This window comes from Balearica regulorum, chromosome 12, assembly GCF_011004875.1.
Source record: "Balearica regulorum gibbericeps isolate bBalReg1 chromosome 12, bBalReg1.pri, whole genome shotgun sequence".
NCBI classification, from domain to species: Eukaryota; Metazoa; Chordata; class Aves; order Gruiformes; family Gruidae; genus Balearica; species Balearica regulorum.
In genome coordinates, this window is record NC_046195.1 from 13,858,841 (window position 1) to 13,881,457 (window position 22,617).

General features: G+C 37.2%; 1 long non-coding RNA gene across 1 annotated transcript; it reads left to right on the forward strand.

The window, feature by feature from the left end:
* Positions 1–370: 370 nt before the first annotated feature.
* Positions 371–21,649, forward strand: LOC142603560 (uncharacterized). The gene is made up of 4 exons (XR_012837500.1): positions 371–474; positions 5,741–5,881; positions 7,894–8,065; positions 21,528–21,649. It is a non-coding gene; the product is annotated as an uncharacterized LOC142603560 (long non-coding RNA).
* Positions 21,650–22,617: the final 968 nt, after the last annotated feature.

A 22,617-nucleotide genomic window follows, 5' to 3' on the forward strand; every position in this document is an offset into this window, starting at 1 on the left:
GACAAAGCTACAACAAAAAAGACACTGCCTATTCAGAGATGTCCTCTACCTGGCCTTTACTGTGAGCCTGTAGCGTTTTGTTTCTCCAGCATTTGGTCTCTATGTTTACTATTCTGACTAATGCAGAGAAAATCCAGAGTCACGCTTTCATGTGTCTCTTGTTATTCTAAAATAAATGCCATTGTGGCAGTGGTTTAGTTAGCAAAGCAAATTATGTCTTTTCAAATGAGTAAAAAACTTATCTTCTTTTATGTCTGATGACATGGCAACATTAATAAACAGATAATAATTTTGGGTAGTGCTTTCCAGCGATGTTACCTTTCTTACTCTTTAATATGCAACATCATGTGATGTGTTTGAATTAACTCCTAGTAAACATTTACACCTGTCACAAGAGCCACCATTTGTTGTCACAGCAATCAGGGCAGTTGAAGAAGCACTGAAGGAAATATCTTCACAGGACTGGCATAGTGGGTAAGCTTGCATTGCAATTGCTCACTCTGTGCATAAACTGAATAATTCAGTCTCTTCTATTATACAATTCAATACAAATTTCCTTTGGTAAAAAGTAATAGTAGAATAAAAAATTAACTAAATCCATTTGGGAAAGGACCGTAGATAAACAGTAAGAGGTTTTTTTTCTGAATTAAATTTTGGGGTGTTTGAGTAAATCAAGTGTAGCATATGGTAATTGTAAGAAGACCTACAATACAAACAAGTAGTGGATGGGTAAGGGTAGTCCTAGAATAGCTAAGCAAAAAAATTAATTGTCCATCCTTATCCAAAATACAGGAAAAGTAAACATTCTTGTGTAGCAGTTGCCTGGAAGCATTTTGGTTGGTCGATACAATTTGAATTAACATCTTTGTGTTTAAGTTTTGCTGAACAATACTGTGTTCCAGAATAGAGTGGTGCGATGTTAAGCTTCTCGACTCCTGCTTTGGCCACCTTAGGCTTCTTTTTTTTCATCCTTTTCCTGTCATCCCCTGTTTACAGGGGAGATATAAGCAGGTTGTCTTAATTTTCCTATGGATCCTCACCCTTATACAAGAACTAATACTGTAGATCCATAGATAAAATTCTGCAAGTAAATGCATTCTCTGCTATCATGGGATTATAGAGATGTGGGTGAAAGATTAAGGTCCCCTCAGAAACTGAGTACTTTTGCTTCTTGGAGACTTCAGTTGAAGTGCTACGTGAACATTGCTGTTTGTGGTTTCACTCCCTTTCGTTTATTTTGGTTTACAGTCATGATGAAAAAATGAAATGAAAATAAAAATGAAACAAGCACTAACCAGAGCCAATTGGTCTGTGCACATTTGTATGTGAGAGAATCTTGAGGTTTGGGTTTATTGTGTCAATCTGAAGCATGAGGCTGATTCAAGGAAACGGTTGGCAATAAGTATTCTGCTAACAACTAGGCAATTGCATTAAAGTAACACTAGAAGACTGAGAAACCAAGAAAAGAAATGAAATTCAAATGTAAGGACTGCACAACATTCAGAAGGAGGAGAGAGTTTGCAGATGCTGTGGCTTTGCTGCTTATTCCTGGAGTTCCAACTGTGTGTTGCTGAAAATAAATACTTGCCATGAAGAAGCATTTTGGATACAAACTAGACCATTTTGAAATGCCCTTTTTATAAAAGTTTATAGGGAAAGCAGGAAACCTAATAGCTGAAGTTTCAATGAATTGCCCCATTTGGCAATTTTTCTCAACAGAAACCAACACCCTGGGAATTTTGCTTGGCACAACCCACCGCAATTTTTTTATGGCCTGACTTTAGCTATGCAAAATCTACCCAGGAAAAAGTGGGTTTAAAACTTTAGCTATTGCTTGTAGAGTTTAAGTTATTGGGGTGGAGGGAGTCTGGCTTGGATTTGTAACTGTTGTTCTGTTTTCATGTAACCCCAGGTTGTTTTGTCCTAGAAATGCAAAATCCCAGAGTCATCTCACTGAACTGAGATGTTAAATTTAGGATCACACATGCCCTAGATTCTCAATATAGTCAATGAGATATAAGCATCTCAGAAGGGTAATTTGACCCCTGCATGAGCTGAGCCTTCCCTGAAGGTAACTTTTATTTGACCATATGGTTGTGAGAAATGCTTGTGACTAGGCTCACAACCCTCATGCCTAATTTATGTAGCTATGTTTAGGATTGTACCTGACCAAGTATGTCTGTCTTAGCTTTACTTCTTCAGGCAAAATGCCTTGTAGTATTTTGATATATAAAAACTTGTCTTAAAATGTCTGAAAAATGTGCAGAGAATCTTTCTAAAGCTAAAATTCTGGCTTCAGCTGCTAAGTTAAAGCAGAGAGGGGCAGGATAAAGGAAAGCAGCAGTGGATATTATGCAGCGTGTAAGTCTGGTAAGTGCACGAAGCTTGATAATGGGAGAGACACCATAAATCCTCCAGTTTTGCAGAGATATGGGTCAGGGAACTTGCTGTGTAGTATTTGAAGTCAGAAGAAATTGGGGAGAAGGAGAAAGATGTGGTGCTGACAGAGCATAGGTGAAGGGATGATAGAAAGCAGAGCTGTGCTGAGGACAAAACACATAAAGAACGGAGACATGTACTGTGCCAGTTGAATAGGGGGAATTGGGGCGTGCTATAAAATGCATTAAGGGTTATAAATGATGTTCTTAATGTTTTCCGTATTTAGAATCAAATAAATGGTGCAACCTCATTTTGAGTACTTTGTGCAATTCCAGCTGTCCCATCTCAAGAATACGATGGAAGTTGTGGAGGTACAAAAGAAAGTGACACGATCAGAGGGATGTGATGGCTTATCTGCAAGGGAGGATTCAGTAACCTAGGTCTCTCCAGTTTCAAGAAAAGGTGACTAATAAGGGGGAAGCAAGATATACAGGAGCTACATAAAGTCAGGAGAGACATGAAGAAAGCAAAGATAGTGATTATTTATTATTTCTCACTTGACAAAAAACAAGTGAAATGATCAGGCAACACATAATTAAATTGTGGAAGTTATTGCTACAGGATGTTGGAGATGCCAAAATACAAATGGTTTCTTAAAATGATTAGATAAACTCATGGAAAAATAGTTCATAAAGAGCCATTAAAGACACTGATACAAGGCTCCAGCTCAGGAAGTTTCTAAACTGTGGGTTTGCTGAGAATTGGCAGGGCATACCCTGTATTTGTCCTGTGTTCGTACCCTTTCCTTAAGCATCCGTTTTGGCTGTTATCAGAGACAGGATACCAGGCGAAATGAATCTTTGGTGTAACTGACGGTGTGGCTTGCTTCTTGCTAAATCACACGATAAAGGTCTGTGCTAAATATCTATACTGTAGACCGGATGCAATTTAGCTATGAGAATTCTAACTTGTGCGTATATTTTTATTTCTTTTACACTATTATTTAATCGCATGCATAAAAACCAATCTATTGGGCTAAATCTAGTGGTACAATTATGACTCTTTGTTCCCAGTGTGCTGTCCTGTGTTGTGTTCTTACATATCATGTTATGTTGCTATCGGCCCGTATTAAGTGTATTTTGATCTGGTCTATGCAAATAATCTTTCAGTATTTAACTGTAGCTGTTTAATAAGAATACTGACCTGGGTCAATTACCTTTAATTATCTAGAAAGCTTCTTTTTAGTATTAGTATAACCTTGGAAAATTAACTAATATGTAGAACCTCATGTATAGGTCTCACTGAAGGCTGTTCCACGAGCAACTAATAAGTGAAATATAATGGAACTGCCACTATCTTTTCTGAGTTGTTAGTCACGTAACTCAAAATAGTTTCTGCTCCAGTCTCCATTGCCCTGCCTCCTTTAGGTTAGCAATATTTGTAGTCTCCTGCTGAAGTGTAGTACTGCTGAGGGAGCCCGAATGAAGTGGTAAGCACAGTGGGATGCTGTATGCATTCTGTAGCTTTTCTAGGGTTTACCCTAAGAAGATTTTCATACCTGTGCAGCACTCACTAGCAGGCTAAGAAGCATTTGTTTTTAACATTTAGCATGCAAACTGATCTGTAGCTTGAAGTTTGGGTGGTATTTCCTCTGAATGTTATTCGTTGGGGAATCTCTGCCTTTCTCTATGTATGTTTAATATATATGGGTTAGCAGTCCCACTGGTGCAAACTAGATTAGTCCTGTCAATACCCTTTTCAATTTTTATTTGTAACATGAATCCTTTTGGAGAACTGCTCATACGAACCTGGAGTCATACAAGTGTATTTACTGCGTTAGTGACATTTAATGGGTTGTTTACAAGTAACTGAAATAAAACATGCAGAATTTTACATTCCTGTTGAGGGGAATGGGATTACAATGTCTTGAAAACACAAGAAATAAAATAAAAATATTTTATTTACTATCAAAGTAACAATTAGCTGTCCTGACTTCTTGGATACTCTGTGTCTCATGAGTCTGGAAAGCATGAGAATCTTTGAGGAGTCAAGGTAATAGTCCATCATTGTTTGGCATGAGTGAACCCCATTTGAGCTGAAACTCCCACAGCACCCAGCTTCCTGGTGTTTGACCCAAAAGCTGTAGGAGCTATAAGCATTAGTGCTATTTACAGAAGAGGGCAATCCCAGAGTTTAAGGCTATGGAAACCCAAGCTTTTCCAGCACTCGGAGAGGTTGCCTGGCAGGAAATCAGGCATTCTTTTATTCTGTCTTTTTGTTGTTCAGTAGAGATTTCTTGAAATAGATGTTTCCATGACATACTCTTATTTCAACAAATTGGCACTTCCCAACAAAAACATGTTTTGTTAGAATTCCCTAACCGGCTCTAATGCAGACATGAAAGAGGATGAATATATTTCTTCATTCTGGGATTATTACCATTTAATTACCTTCTCCCTTTCCCTCTGTTTCCTTTTTAACTTATTTCCTCCTAAAGTAGATGCTGTGAACTGATGCTACAGGAGGGTACCGGTTCAGATGTCTTTTGTGTGCTGCTTTGATCTGTGTTTTTACAGAAGAAATTGCAGTGATTTGAAGACATTCAGTTTTTAAAAAATTATAATTAGTAAGACTAATTACTCCCGTTACATAATTTCATGTAGCAGGAGCTGCATATACTTGTGTTTCTCTCTTGTTCCTCTCATTCTGTTAATGTGGGGACTTGTACAAGCTCACTTTGCAGGACCAAGATTGTGCTTTAAGTATGGAAATCTGGGACTTTCTGCATTTTTTTTTTTTTTTGTTCTGTTTTAGGGTGTGTGTTGCCTTCCCCCTATCACCTCTGGAACTGTGGAAGGGTCTTACCTAGATATTATTTAATACCTACATTTAGCATTTGCTTTTGAAAACCTTGGAAGGCTGCCAAGCCAAAGCAAACACTTCTTGTACAGTCTTTTCTGAACATGTAGGGAAACCTCACAGAGTCTTTAAAGCTGCAAAGTGTCAGAAAAATCAGGGACATTCATAACGTTTGTATAATGCCACAAATATGGTGATATGTGAAAAGTTGAGATATGGGGGAAAAAAACCCCAAACTCAAACAAAAAACCCCAAAAACCCCCTAAATCTCCTCTTCATTTATGCTATTCTAGAGATATGTTTTGTGAAAAACACAGAAAGCAACTTCTGCCCAGAGAATGGAAGCGGGTTACAGCTCAGAGAAGGCTATTTGCAGGGGACAGAGAACATGAGGTTTGATCAAATGCCAAATTAATTTGTTGCAAGTTAGCCTGTGTAAATAAATATCATCTGAGACCTCCTAGTGTGTCATTAAAAGGGTAATATCAGTCATGTCTTACAGATGGGAAAACTGAAGAACAGAAGATTAAGTGACTTTCCTATGGTGTAAAAACAAGGCGCTGGCAGAGCTGAGAGAAGAATTGAAGCTTCTAGAATCCTATTTTTTTTTTCTCTGTTGGACCATGTTGTCTCAATTTCAGGGGTGAGAACACTAAGAAAACCAAGCCTGAGGTGCTCTTTGACTCCAACCTCGTTGCACGCTATTCCTCTAGGAGAACTACTTCAAGGATTACAGCAAAAGAATGTGCTTCTAAAAGCCATTTGATGAAATCCCAAAACTAGCAGCAGCAAGCAACCCTTTCTCACTTTCCAGCTTGATAACAAGCCTCACCAGTTGACAGTTTATTTTCTTTCCAACAATCAAGTCTTGACTGAAAGAGCACTTGATTCTTGAGTAGGCAATAACAAGCGTAGGCATGAAGTTGTTGCCACTTGTGCTTTCATTTCAACAGAAAAGTAGAAAACCAGATTTGCTGAAAATGAATTGAAATGTTTTCCTTAGCCTTCTTCTCCATGTACATCTATTTTCTGTTTGGTTTTCTTAAATGGCATTTGCAGAAGTTGACAAAAATTCCCACTTAGTTTTTATGTCTTTTTTTTTTTCTTTTTGGCTTTTTTAAACTTATATAACAAGGTAAAAGCCTTGCCTTTCTTTCCAACTTTTATAATGAGGTAAAAGTCTTGACTTTCTCTCCAGCTACGGAGGTGGTGTACAGAGGACATGAATCTGATACAAAAGTGTTAAATCGAACAGTGAAGTTCACATAACCTTACTATATTCAGTGACCTCAAATGAAGAGGGAGGTCAGTGAGCACCACATAAAACCATGCCCTTAGAAAATCTGGTTAAATCAGGGAATGCATTGCCTTGCTTGTGTCTGTAGCATCTAGATGGGAGAAAACACATAAATTATAGACTTGACCAAGGTATCTGCTTTGAACGTAAAATAGGATTTCTGTGGAGCATTTGTCTGTTCCTATTTCATGTAGTCTTTGCCTATTCCTAGAGCTAAACTGGAAACAAGGCTAATATATAGGTATGCTTCAAGTCTGGAGTTCTGGAGGCAGGAATTGTTACTGTTTTGTACAGAGACTGGGGCACTGAGTATTGACCTTGATTTGGATCCTAAGGGGTTATCATACAGAAGTATTGTGTGCATAAAGGAACAGGATTATGGAATTACTACTAAATGTTCACAGGGAGTGTCCTGCCCAGAGAGATGTCTGGTATATTCTCATTCATTAAAGTAAGATGCAGTCAATGGCAGCTACCTCAAAGCTTCCTTTATTAAAACCACCTATCATGTTTCACAGGTTAGTTATTTTCAAAATATTTTGAGTAAACTTCATTCTGGATTAGTTTAAATCACCGTGGCTCTATTAATTTCTTAATAAGTTCATTTGGATAAGATGTTGCTACTATCACAGATCCCAGAATGTCCATGTTGTTTGAATAGGGAACATTTAAATCCAATACTTCATTAGAATAAAGCTCTTTTTTTCTTTCTGTTATCCTGTGTAGCAGGTGTTAATATAAGAACGTGATCTGCTATCCTCACAAATTCTTTGAATTCTGCTTCTAAAAGTCATCTTTGAATCATATTTTCTAGCATCTCTTGGGACTTTGCGCAAAAAAAAAAAATCATTCTTTTCAGCATTACGCAGACATTGACTGGGAAATCTCTTTATCAGTGGCTTGAATCAAAAGTAATTTTTTTTTTTCCTAGAATCCATTTTAGTCTCCTGTACTGCTGGTGTTCTCAGTGTGAAAGAATCTATTTAACTGCCTGCTTTTTGGATGGCTTTTAATGTTGTTTTTAGATTTATACAAGGACTATTTTGCCAATGAGCCTCTTCATCTTCACCACTAGAATGATTTTTAATGGACATCCAGTAGTTTCATACTAAGTAGTTTCTTTCAGCTTTATTCTCCCTAGGGAGTAATGCACTGAATGGCTGGAAATGTCAGCAGCTGCATTAGCCGAAGAGTTTAGCTGCTGCCACCTCCTAGATAAATCTTGCCCTTTTTAATTTCTGTGTTTCTCACTGTTTCTCTCAAAGTAAGAGAGCCAAATAAACTTCCTGTCTGGCATAATACAGATTAGGAACTAAATTAGCAGCTATTATAGATGGACATTTTTCTATTGATTTCAGGGTGAAATCCATTAAAACTGGCAGAAAAGTTGGCTCCATTTCCATAGAGTCAACAAAATCAAATAGAAATATGAAGCTGAGAAAAAGGAAGGAATGTGTGCAGCTGCATGGAGTACAGTCCAGCTAAGCCATTGGGAAGTGTAATGAGGACCCTGGCTGCCCGACGGGGAAGGTACGTATGGCGTAGGCGCCGCCACTCCTCTTGGCTATTGCTTGACACGCAGATGAGATTTAACATGAAAGTAAATTAGCCAGGATGCTCGTCCTTTCTTCCAGAGCATGGGCTTAGTTGGAGACTGGAAATGAATTAGGTGAACGTTTGGTGTTATTCAGCAAGGCAGTTCCTGTCTCGCCCTCGTAAGCTGACAAAGCTTGGCATTGCTGTTGCCAATGGCTTAGTCGTGTGTTTTGTCTGAAAACGTGTAGAACCAAATCTTCTCCCAGGCATAAGCATTGCTGCTCTTAATTGTTATACTTGTCTTCATTCACATACATGCTGTGGTGATTAAAAACAACAGCTTGATGGTTGGAGAAATTCTCTATGTAGTAAAACACACCTGCCGTGACCTTGAATATGCTTGTTTTTTTCATATTATGTGATCAATAAATTCAGAATTCTGGTTGTATAATTCATCATGTTACACAGAAGTATCACTGGTTCTTCCTTAGAATATAGCTCTGGATTTGTCCTTTATCCAAGTTCCTCAAAGAAAGGAGAGATTGTGCTTTAGAGTGACAGAATTACATTAAACATACATAGCTGCTTGATTAGAACAGATCTTGTGTTCAAAGTTCTTGATATTTAATACTGGAGTCAGCATATCCCACAGCTGTGCGGTTATTTCCAGTGCCAGAAATCAGGTTTTTAGGAAAGAGATTGTATGTCTTGAGTCATCAGCATGCATTAGCCCCCAGAAATGTTATTCAGTGTAATGGGTTATCAAACTTTATGGCTATTTTCAGAATGGCTGTTTTTACTGCTTCCTGGTAAAACTGTAATTTGAAATTTTATTTTTTGAACTACTAAAACACAGGGACCACCTAATTGCCAGGTTCCATATGTTGTTAATGAGAATACTGGAAGGCTTTTAAAAAAATTGTCAATGTTTTTGAGTTAGTTAAACATTCAGTCTCGCAAGTTTGTTCCAGTTAGAAGGAGAATTCGATGTTGGAGACAAATGTCTTTCATGTAATCCTGTTTATTTAAAAAGATGTGCCAAGTACCTTTTCTTTGAGCATAGGAGGATCAAACAACAGGAGATTGTTTTCAGCTGGTACTCAGACTCAAAAGCTCTGTCTAGGATTTTCTCAGTGCCGCATCCCACATTTGACCAGCCTGCATCTGGATTTTCTTTCTAAAATTCTGCCCGTCTGTGGAGTTTCTGTTGTCCTTTTTGTCACACCCACACACCAGTCAAATCATCTTTTTGCATAATTCAAATTCCTGACTGTTCTTTTATATTCTTGTTTTGGCCTATGACAAGCTTTATGTTAGGATCAAGGCTCTTTTTTTTTTTCTTTTTTTTTCTTTCTAAATATATATATAAAAAGGAGTTTGACTCTTGCATTTCAAAGGAAAGATATTGGTTGCAATAGCATCTCCAGTAGTCTGTTGTGTACTGTTATTCCTTTTCTTTCACAATGATAAAAGTTGTTTGATATTACTTGGACAAGCTGTAAGTAAACAGATCTCTTGTGCGGAAAAGGTCTAGAAGAGGATCTTCGTGCCATGCCCATGTTTTTTGTGAGTGCAAGGAAGATTGCAATGGGAATTGTTTGTCTGGTAATTTGAGTTTAACATCTGTATTCTTAATTGTCTGAGAGCAAGTGGGTGTTTCTTAGCTTTGAGAAAACACTCCGCTATTCATCCCATCAGTGTGAAATAATGAACACAAAGAGGGAGGTGAAGACTTTAGGTCAGGGTCCAGAGAGAAATGTCTGACAGAAGTCTTTCCTTCCTTCACCCTTGCTCCTGGGAGTAGTAATTGACTGCTGACCAGTACCAGCACGTGTGTCTGGGCTGCGAGGAGAGATGGGGAGCTGAGGCTTGCCCACCTCCTCTGCAGCAGGGAGCTGCTGGGGTAGGAGATGTTACTCCCAGGAAGGGACAGCTTGGCCACAGCTTGAGTGTAAATCCAGGTCATTCACTGTCATTCCTGTATTCATGCATTCTACATATAATCTAGGTCAATTTGCATTTTGTTAGTAAAATTATTGTTAAATAGCATTCCTCTGGTTTGGACTACCTGTGAACATTTCTTGTCAATCTGCTTCTTGGAGGATAGAGCAGCTCTGCGAAGGGAAGAAAGGTGTGTGCAGCACAGAGCGAAGCTAAGGCTAGGGTTATCTGCCAAGTCATTGAAGAGGACCAGGAATATGTATAAATTGCCTCAAATGCTCATTTCAGAGATTAAGGTCTTAAAGTTTCTCTTTTCAGCACTCAGATTACAAAATAACTGAGCCAGAACTTTAAAAAGGGAAAGGATGATGATAATACATTGTGTCTAGAAACTAACTACTTCAGGTTGTGCTTCATTATTTACAGATCCTAAGCATATTTTAACATAACTTGTCTAAGCAGCATAGTGCTCCTTTATTATGTTCCTTCCCCAGACCGTCTTTCCTTCTTATCTAAATGTCCCCAGGTTCTTTCATCTCTCCATGGGAAACCATCAGACAGTTATGTAAATCCAGCAGGCAGGGTGAGTTTTTCAGTGGCACTCATGACTCTGAAGACAGGATCCCATCTTGCTTAGAGCAACCCTTGGGCAAACTAAAAGGCCACCCATTTGCAGTACCAGAATTCAAGTTTCAAATTGCTTTTCCCTGGCGCTCTTAAGCAGAAGTAGATGAACGTGGCACAGGGATGAGTTTGCTGCTTTCGTACATGCTTCTGGATAACTTACTTTTGGGATATCAGATTTGCAATAACCTAAAGCCATTAGGAATGGTTCATGAACATTCAGGCATGCATACATAATTCATGTTAACTGAATACATTTATGTGCACGCTCATAAAACAGACACAGGTTGCAACTTATTAGTGGAATAAATGGAATTGCTTCTTTATAGCATGTGTTTTATGCTTCTCTCTAATTTAAAGCTAGGTCATTAAAATATAAAATTGGCTGATAATGACAATAAATATTCCTAGAATGTTTCTACTTTCCAGCTTGTACGTAGTTTTCCTTTGTTTCTCTTTAAAAACATTTATTCTATTTCAGATTGTTCAATATATACTGTGAGGATTTCAAATATGTGTGTTTGTGGGTAACTAACATCTAAATAAAGGCTTGAGGTAAAATGTCAAATTTTACCTGAGTTAAATTATTTTTAGTGGAGTTTCAATGAAAGGATTGAATCCACTTCAAAACGGCTGTTGCTCTTAGCTAGATTCCTCCTACGTTATTAGCATCGCTTTGCCAATATTGTGTTATGGGAGCCTAGAGGGAGAAAAAAACAAAGCATCACTTTCTGATGCTGAGTAAGAAGAAAGAAGTGGAAACAGGTGTGTTTTCTACATAAAAATATCAATATTTTACAATCTAAATCCTGAAATGGAATAACTCCCAACCATACTTTTTGATCTACGTGAAATGCCGAAGGACCTGATCACGTGCAACATGTCATTAGACTCATAAGGCTGTTTGGTTTTGGGAAATACAATGCATGCCTCGACTCTGCCAAGGAACACGCAAAGGCTTTCTTAATATGTTTTTTATCACAGTGTTTAATAATAATAATAAAAAAAAAATTCTTGCATGGTTACATTTCTGAGCTTCAGTGCAGCCAAAAATAATTTTCCCTATACTCAAGAATTAATGTAGATCTCAGGGCTTCAATTTTTAGCAGCCTAATAAGCAGGCATGCAAATTTAAATCTTATTACAGTCAGTGCAGGAAAAGGTGTACTTTGAACATTCACAAAGGCCTTAGTATCTGAGAGTCTTGTAGGTCCGCAATTTAAAATCTGATCAGTTTTAATTTTTATTTCATTATTTAATTTAAAAAAAAATATAAGCCATAATAGCCATTTCAGATTTAATTTTGATCAGATGGATTCAGATCATAATGATTTATATATTTGTAATTAAAAAAACCAAACATGTTAATTGTTTATGCTTCATATCAGTTTAGTACTACTTTATTTTTTGTGATTAAATACCATATGGAGGAATGCAGGTTCAAAGCCACAGCTTTTGCACAGGGAGTGCTGACTACAGTTAGAGTAATTTGAATGACTTCTGTTGATTCTATGATGTATTCTTTTATTGCTTTGCCTCAAAGCAAAACAATTATAAATCTTAAATCTATAAACATTGATATAAGATGTAATACTTTCTATTCTTCTAATGTTCAGGTAATCATATTTACAGGATTAGATGTGTGAAGTTTCTTCTATCTCTGTCCTCCCTGTTTCAAGTGAGTTGAAATACCAATGGAAAACAATCAGAAGAGAAAATTCTGTGAATTTTTTAAGACCCAGTCAGATGGAGCCTTTTCCTTATGTTAAATGACATCTTCAGTATTTCCATCTTTCCTGTTTCTCCTTTAGAATGAAATTTTTAACTAACAGTTTCTCCCTTACTGAGTCCAGCCTTATTACAGCTGACACCCAAAGCTCCATACTACATATCTTTCCTGTTTAGAAATGCTCTAAAACATCCTATTGTGGTGGTAGTTGTTTTGGGTTTTTTGGTTTGGTTTTTTTTGCGGGCTGTGGGGGGGGGTGTGTTTGGTTTTTTTTGTCTGACAGAACAGATAGTGTAAGTTTACAAATGCTTTCTCATGTTGAATTACTTAAGGCAGCTAAGATAGCTGCCTGGATGCTACCTGGATATGGTGGACAGAAGACATGAGCACTTACAGAAGCATTGACCTTTGAAGGTTGGCTTTGGCATACAGTGTAACTAGTAATCGTTGTTATAATCACCCCTGGTTTTCTTTGTCAGATTGGTTAATAACAACCTGGGATTACATGGCCATGAATCTAATGTCTAGGTCAGACTACCCAGAACAGTTCGAACTTTAATTCCTTTGCATTAATCCTTTTGATGTATGTCATGAAAGTATAGCCTGTAGCTGTCAAATTACATGTGCACTGTGAGTGTAGTCTGTTTAAGTTCAGGACTTAGCATCATGTATTCCAATTCAATTTATTTTTATATCTCATCTTTCACACAGAGGGTCTGAAAATGCTCAACAGTGAGAGACAGAATAATGAGATAATGCTTTACAGAACTGTGTAAAGTGACTTGCATATAGATAGCAAGCAAGACAGAGGTTGGCTTTTGGTGAGAGAAGACAGAGCTGTAAATTAAAAGCAGTAGTAGTATAAATACAGAGCAATTTTGATTGAAGAGACTTGAAGGGTGTATGGAAAGGGTTTATATTAATGTTAACTTCTATTAAGAGTCAACAGTAGAAGAAAAAAGCTTCTTATATATATGGTGATGAAACTTTGTGCTAAATAATATTTTGCATTACAGGAATTTGTATTATTGGGATTGAACAGCGTCCTTCTAAATTTTTACTTACAGGAGAAATAATATAAGGATGGAAAGGTAAAAATCTTATGATAGCATCTCCTTAATGACAAACAGAGTTCCTACTGAGGAGCTTTGAAGGGATAGCATGATTAAACTGTGTGAAGGAAGAAAAAAATTAAAGGGAGCTTTAAAGGGTGATTGTAGATAAAATTAATCCTGGTCTGCCCAAGAGTCATAGCGACAATATGGAAATAGTGGTAAGCCTTCTGGGCAGGGAAGGCGTGATAAAAATATGAGAGTGTGGTGAGATGACTAGGTATATTGGATTGGGTATTTACTCCCAGATTTTCACATCTTTAATCCAGGATATGGGACTTTTTCCATTTCTCTCAACCTATGCTATCCAGCACTGCAAAAGGAAAGTAAGGTTCTCCATCATGGGATTTTATCCTGGTTTTGCTTTGTTAAACCGTGATCATTCTTGGTAAGGTCTGAGTCTTGCAATCTTTAGTGAAGTAAAACTGGGCTCTTATTTGAAAAGAGTAGTAGCAGAATCAGGGAGAATATTCTACTTTTGAACTGCTCTATAGCAAAAGACAATATACTATAGCTTTAATTATCCCCACATTCCTGAACTATCTTAGTTGCATGTACACACCTTATAACATAGACGTGATTTGAGTTGAGGTCTATAAATACATTTACATTCATTGCATAAAATTGATGGGCCAGGCTGAAACAAGCATAGAATTTCAGGGAAAATAATGTAGTTGAAAGCACAGAGCCTTAAGCAGTGGAGAATGGACAAGATATAAAGCCTGAAAGAAGTAGAAAAAAAGCCTCAAATATAGAGTTTACTCTTTGAGGACAGCATCAAAGGTGAAGTGTTGGAAAGGCTTGGGAAGGACAGACTAAATAATCAGTGCTGCTATGAAGATGTCTCAGGAGAAGCCTAGTATATAATAATAATAAATAAAAATGGAACTGGATCATAGCCAGAGAGGGGAAGGATTTGGGAAGAGAATATCACCTCCATTGAATGTTCACAGAAATAGTCATTGAGACATGAAGTGATGATTATCTAGTCAAGAAGGGCATGTTGTGAGGAGAAAGAACAAGTAAAGGAAATGGAGAAAGAAATTAAGGATGGTCAAAATGGGATGAGCATGATGGTGTAATGGGGAGGGGATTTGCAATAGCAGATGAGGTGGAAAAGAAATATGTTCAAAATTAATTTAATTGTATCTCCACTTCATGTTTTCTGGGTGCAGTAGTGCTCATTCTAGAAGCAAAACCAAAGTCTTCCCTTTCCAATCAATGGTGTTTTTAGAAGTAGATCGAGACTTCTGACAAGATACAATTAATCTATTTTGAACAATTCTAACAGTTCAATACCTAAATAACAGTAAGAAAAATGTGCTCTCTCTTCAAAAGTTGATGGTGAATTTTAGGATTCTGCTTTTTTTTTTTTTTTTTTTTTTTTTTTTTTTTTTTGGATTTGCAACATGCATCACCTTAAAATTGGTTTGGATGGGAGAAGTGCAAATACAGTGTAGCTACATTGAAGAGGTCCATGTTTTTGCTTTTATGGAAAAGTGGAATGTCTCATTTCTATTTTCTCTGTCTCAGCTGAAAATATGAAGACCCTTCACAGCAACAATACCATTTTTATGGATCTGCACAAAGCTGCAAACTAAAATTTGACCAGTCTTGTACCGGTCCTGTCAAACTATTGTGTTCCATTAGGCATGCTCCTGGCGATGCTCTGTTGGAGGCTCTTCTGGTTGCTAACCTCTATTGACTTACATGTAGGTTGCAGTCTGAGATGTTTCTGTGTTTGTGTTCCATGAGACTGAGTCAATAACTGATTGTAGATTAAAAGCATATGTCATATAATGTATTATCATGTGGTTCATAGTCAGAAGTACTTGGAAAAAAAGGCATGGCAAAAAGATGAAGTTATCACAGTGGGAGAATACATAAGATATCAAGAAAGAGACAATGGATCTCTTTGAAGAGGAGAGGAATCCTGCTCCAGAAGCTGCTAACTGGTTGGTTTGTCTTTGCTGGCCTTCACTCAGCTTGTGAAAAGACTTTGTGTTAAAGGTAATCTCACTCTAATTTGCAGAGATACGAGCATCTGTGTACAGCTTTCTGCAAATTGTTGATATACACCTTAATATGCAGTACAGTATGCTATGAGATTGAATTACCACAGAAGTTGTTTTATTCCCAAAGTACCTTTTGTTACACATGAGCTGGCTGGAAATCTTAGACAATTGTGGGGGCTTTTTTCCCAGTGATGAATTTGTCATAGGACTACAATATAACCAGTTATTAAATATTTCTAATATATTATCTACTTATAAAAAAAGTCAAACTGTTTAACATTATTATGCTAAAAAGCCACAATGACCTTTAATGTAAGTCCTGACATAAATTATTATTGTTTACACAGACCTCCCAGCAGTCTACTAAATGCAGTTTGCCACTCAAAGTTTTATAGCTGTGCTGCTTGAGACAGACTATTCTTTTACATACGGTACTGGGGCTGTAACGTGGATTATCAGTGTAAAAGTGCATAAATAAGTCCTGCTTTCTGCTTCTTTTCATGATGCCACATATCTTACAACAGCAGAAAATATGTTTGAAATAGTATCCTCTCAGATTACCTGGCAATCTTGCACCCTCCCTCTATGTTTTTTTTTATCAGGAACTTTCCCGTAGTTGGTGTAAAATTGCAGCATGCTGAGAGGGTTTGGATCTAAAAGATTTCATCACCTTTAAATGACATTAAATAGTTGAGCTTAGTTGAACACATGCACTTTCTGGTCTATAGAGTAGTTAATAAAATATGAACTTAGCACACAGTCTAATATTGATTTCTCTGGGAAAGGCTGGATTGATATTAGATAATGATGTTGCATATGGACAGTAAATGACTTAAAAGACCTCCTCGGCTTTTTGATATTCACACTGCGCTTTCAGCATGTTCTGCAAATATATCTAAATGCTTCCCAACCAAAGGGACTGCGCCCAATACTTGTCAGAAAGTTGTTGAGCTTTCTCTTGGTGTCTCAGTGAAATGTTTTAGGTCAGTTTTAGCAATTGAGGGTGGTGATACACTCTCTGATGTTCAAACAAGGAAGCTCTCTAATATACCTCAAAAAACTATGTCTTGACTTTATTATCTTCCAGAAAGAGACTTAAAGAATGCTTGAGTGATCCTCTGGGGAATGCAAAACCTTGGCTTTCTGTTCCCTTGCATTACTAGCCCAGAATATGAGCTGTACCTCTACAAAAGCATGACCATAATGAGGAAAGTGTCAGGGAATGCCAAAACTTTGGTTAATGTTAGGATTGGGAAAGGGAGGTCAGAAGAGCTATGGCAACTACCAGAGCATGGTGGGTCAGCCCTTTGGTATCTGTTGATACTGAACTCATCTTAAGCTCTCTTGTATGTTAAACCACAGATCTAGTCAAAGGACCAGCTATAAACAATTTACCTTTGTTAATACTATCTCTATATTGAGATTTTAAGTATGCTGTATGGAATAAAGGTCTATATAATGGAGAAGAGTATAGTTTCTCCTGGTTTTGGAGCTTTGTAGTTTTGCAGTAAGCCTCTGACGGTATCAGGGTAAAATGGTCATATAACAGAAATGGTTTACCAGTGGATAATGAAAACCTAGCAGTAGTAACAGGATGGAAATGTAAGCAAGATGTTAGAGATTTGCTCCGTGGTGTATGGCATATAGAGGGCTACAGTTAAGACTGCAATGGATGTTGGCGTTAGGGATAGCAACAGAGTTTTGTAAATAGTGGGTTGAGTAACTTGCCTCAATAAAGCCTGAGCATCCCTATGAAGAAGCTACCATAGCTCAGTTTGAAACTATGGGCCTGATCCAGACATAATTGAAAGAGGATCCTTGGCTTGTGCTATATAGTAGTTAAACTAGATGATAAGAATTGTCCCTTCTGGCTTCAAATGTATGACTATTCATTTCCCAAAGGATCTGCTTTATAAGCTGAAGAACTCTGGAGTGGTTTGGGGTTTTTTTTTAAATTTGTCTTGTAGACAGCCATGTTTGGAGTCTTCTGACATCAAATTCTTAAACTGAAAAAGATTTGCAGAATACCAAATCAAAACACCTAAAAATGAAACAAAACAAAAATCTAGGCCTTAACACTTAGTGGTATTTTTTCATGGTTGGGAAGCCACTGTGGAAAAATAAGTAAAAAAAAAAAAAAAAAAAAAATTAAAAACCCAAACTACACTTCTCATCCAAAAAATCTTTCTGGTGGAACCACAGTTTTTCTTGCTAATATTCTAGTAGTAACCTCATCTGACTTTTTTTTTTCTCTCCCTGTAGTTGCATTGACTGTATATTTATCACAGATGTGCAATGCACAAAGTAATCTTGCCCAAACTCAGATGTAGCAGAGCCTCCAGATAATATTTATATGTATCAGAGCTCTGCTGAACCTCACCTACAAGAAGCAGGATGTATTTGCTTACCTTCAAGTTAGCAAGCACAAAGAAAACTTTATTATTATTTTTCCTCCAAATTGAATTAAGTACAGGTACTACATATACTTATATACACATAAATTTTTTTTTACTAATTTTTCCTTACAGAATCAAGGCTTAAGTAAGTGTTCATTAAGTTTGTTGTTTTATATGTGAAGATTGAGGTTTTCTGAATATAAGTCTGCAGATAAATAGCTGCCGTATTTAAATGGGTTTAAAGAAGCCTACAGGTGGTGACTTGGTCCATGGCGTATAACTTTTTGAATGCATAGGACCACCTTGTACATTAGGATAAACAACCACATGCGTTTCCAACTGCATGCTTCTCTCTCATATGTGGTGACAGAAGTTTGAACATTTTCATATTTCTTTCTGAGAAGTGAGTTATTTACTTACTATATCTTCAAAATAATCTAGACTGTCTTTTCAGGAGTTTTCAGGGTGGTTTTGTTTTGGCGTTTTGTTTTGTTTGTTTTGGTTTTTTTTTAATATATTGATTGTACTTTCATAATTAAAAATTACTATAAGTCATGCCATAAGGGATGAGTTAAAGAATCCACTCAGGGATGTATTCACTCATAAGGAAGAGTTGTGACAAAGCTTTCTTTTCGCTAAGGGTTTCATCTAGTAAGCCTTGAACCTTTGGAAGTGGTTACATATTCCAGGAGGCATGTGCTAGTATTGTCCTGGTTTGAACAACCTGAACTGCAAGTGTGTCCTGCTTGGGAAACTCAACCCTTTGATTATTTGCAGCTTTGGGTTGCACAAACCGCACAAATCCTTACCCTGCTGAAGCGTCAAGTGGAAATCTGATGGGCTGTGACTACCAACAGGGAAACTTGAACAGGGCTCTATGATTACTGCTAATATTCTGGAAAAAGATACTTTGGGATCTTTGACCTTGTGTGATTAAAGGTCTTTCTGTAGTATCTACTTCATCGTATAACATCTTTGGTGCTTAATAACATGCTGGTGCTTTGGTTCAGTACCAACTCCAAGGGAAGAGTGCCACCTACTGAACTACCAATTCTGTTTCCTGCAACATCTGTATTTGTCAGTTACTCTCCCAAAATAGTGACCCAAATCCTGTCTTGCTTAATGTAAGAAATGTGCGAGGATCAAGGCCTTTACCTGACGTGGCCATATATAATGTTGCAAATCTGGGTGAGGTTACTGCAGCAGGGCACTTGCTAACAGAATTTTATTTTTTTTTCTCTCACTGTGGGCATTGGAACTTTTGTTTTAACATACTAATTATAAGAGACTGCAATAAAAGTGAAGTTGTTAACAATAACAGCCCACATAGCATTACTATTATCTGACCCTGATTTGAACTCTATAAGTGCTAAAATATACTGCTAATGATTTCTTTGGAAATACGCTTATAATTGATGCAATATTTCAGTCTTAGTCTCATAAAAATTAGAAATGTCTTTTAAAAGAATTAAACCAATAAAACTCCTTATGCTTCCTGCTAGATGCTCAAGTGCATTTCTTCAGAGTCTCTCATGCAAAAAAATTCAATTATCCTTCCATAAATATGAATGAAATAAAGTATATATTTATCCCATAAAATCTTCTATTTATTCCAGCATGACTGAAATTGCAGATCTCTCTATGTTTTTTTCCTTCTAAAAATCTTTCTTCTGGCAAAGTGGGGGGGGGGAATCCATCTTTGGACACGTGCATGGTCATTTCCAAAAGAAAACAGGACAACTTCAGTCTTGTACAAAAACTGAATCTCACAGAATGAGTATTTTGGATGCCTTTCAGGTAGAACTTCAAACTTTTGTTCAAAGTTGGTAATTTGGCTTCTCACGGATCATTTGGATTACAGGATGACTATAGTAACTGTATAGAACTAATCCAAGCATCTCCAGAATATAAGGCTTTATGTTTTACATGCCTCTACTAGGAAGAAAAAAAAAAAAGGTATTGAAATAAAGATTAAAAGAAGAGCAATGATGGTCTTTCTGATGGGAAAAAATACTTTGACAATTTTTTAAAAGTATTTGCTTAGATTTGCATCACAGTCCTTTTATGACCTTGTATAAACAAATGTGCATCTGATAACATCTTTCCTTAAGGCAGTTGCTGGACCATTTGTAAATTTAAGATCAGTCATAGTTCCTGTCACACTTCAGCAAAATCTTCTGTAGACACTCCCTCAAAATTTGACAGAAAGTAAGATATTAGGCATGAAAGGGATTGGGGGAAGAACATGGAGGAAAAAAGCAATTGCAGAAGCAGCAAATCTATATTCTGCTTTTTTTTTTCCCCTCCCATTGGCAGGATTTAACTATCACTGTGCAAAGTGGGCAGTGCTGCTCTGTGCATCCAGCCTGACAGAAAATTATCTCCAAGCAAAGCAGCAAGATCTTGTGTCACAATTTAGTTATCTCTCTGTTCTATCAATACTGGGAACTCTTGCCCAGAAAATTCTCACTACTTAGTAGTTATATGTTCCTTTTTATTGTGCAGTGTATTTTTTAAGAGCCATCACAGTTTTCAATTGGTGTACTAAAGCTAAGTTATTCTAGGCGTCAGGTAGTTCTAGATATTCCACATATTGGACAAAGCAAGTTATGACTCAGCCATAACAGAATCTACGCATATTTCTTCACCTTATTTTTGCACTCATTTGAAGGAATTGTCTCATGGATTCACTTTTGTTCCTCCCAGGCAATCAGAGCTGTTGCTTCAGCTCTGTACTTTGAGGAGAGCTCAGAGGAGACCATGGTGCAAATTAGCGAAAATGCCCTGAGCTTGTGGGTCCTGGGTATTCAGGTTCTAATTTAGACCTGGTTTTAGCTTAACTACAGCAGCACTGCTTCAAGCATCCTGAACTGGTTATTTTGCTTTGGGAAAAGAGCGGCTAACATAACCATTTTTATTTTGTGATGAAGCAGAAAATTCAGTAGAAACAAGCTGTTTATAATGTGCTTTTTACACCTTTTTCCTTGCCATCCTCCATAGTTTCCATTCTTGGGTTCTCTTCAGGTGAGTTCTCCTACTCATAAAAGCTGACAGGTTTCAAAGGGTGCTCACATAGCTGGTTCTGATGTGAGACCGTTACCTTTTCTGGCAGGCGTTGGCTTGAAATGTACCAAATCTTAGCTATCTTCCATAGGGATCAAGGGCTCAATTCTAGAGAACGCTAAGGCATCCAGACACTTGTGACTGCAGTGAGATTACTCATGGGCTTAATGTGCTTAGTACCTGGCTGATTCATGCTTTGATAGGAGGCCCTTGGTGCTGTAGAGAAAATTAATAAGACACTTGACTCTGTCACTTGTTAGGTGAAGTTCACTAGTAATGCTCTTAGCCCCAAACAGCCTGTATTTAGGGGATGGTTCTATTCGTAGAAGAAAATCTGTCATTAGGGAGGAAATTTTTATGCACACTTTTTGTTTTATTTCCTTGTACTGTTCATTTCGAGATTTATCTTTTCTGGTTATTGTAAATATGGAGGTTGCTAGAAGTGCTTTTATATGTCACGCTTCTTACAATATGCAAGAACAAACTGATGCTTTATTCTTTTTGCAGCAAATTGTTGTTGAGTATAGATGGTGCAGAGCATAGAGTTTCATGTGTTTTCCTTTGTTTTCGTTGCAGAAAAATGAAGTGACAGGTGCTTAGCCTCATTTTTCATGCTAGCTTTGCCATGCCATTTTCACCAATAATGAAGGCAGCTGCCAGAGCTTGAGGAAATCAGGCGAAAAATTCAGCTGGCAGGTAGACCCAGTCACTTTAAGACATGTAATCTTATGTTAGCAGATGGTAATTAAAAGGCAGAAGAAATAAATTTTTTTCTCAGTTTTCTGCACTGTTACATCAATTAAATCTGCAACAGAATGCAAGCAGAGAATATGAATTTATTTCATGTGGCTACACAGTATGATTGTATGCAAATCTAATGATTTGTTTTGCAAAGACAATTGCAATTTTTTAAGCCTAAGTAGAAGAACTGATCGTTTCTAGGGAGTTATGTGTATGCAGTAAATCTTCAGTCTTCAATATGCTTAATGCAATGAAAAGCATTTCCTCCTTGTTTTTCTATTCATTGTTAACCTCAAATGGGTTCCGCTGTCTCTGTGCTTCCAGCTTTCAGTACACCAATTTTAATCCTAACGTTCAGTAAATCTTAGTGTGAGAACTAATCTAGCTCAGGCCTCAGCAGGGTGCATCCTGTTAAAAGAGAATATCCAGAAAGCGCAAGATTGAACCTGTAAGAATTGTTAAGATCTTGCAGGAAAATGGTGTTTCAACTCCGACAAGATTCCTAAGGATTTTCTGTTCCTCCTGCTTGCAGACGTCTAGCTTTGAGGGCAGCGCCTTATCATTCCTCATATGTTACTACTTATGACTGCTAGATCATGAACAACATGTACAAATCAGTTGAAGTGTGAATAATTACATAATTAAAAGCTCATTATGGTAGTGGTGAAACTGAAATGCTGATGTTGCTATGGTCACTGTTTCCTTAGCTAGCTTTGATTTGCAGGGGTTTTTATGAGTCATGCATAAATACTCGCCTAATTTTATAAAAATTCACTTGATTTTGAATGTTATGGTGTAGTCAACTTGAATGATATTTTACTAAATGCAGTTAGTCATTTTTAAAAGACATGAGGTCGTTTAGTTTAAAATTGATTGAATGACGAGATGTTTATTTATATTTTGCAACTCCAAGCCAGGTTTGTCT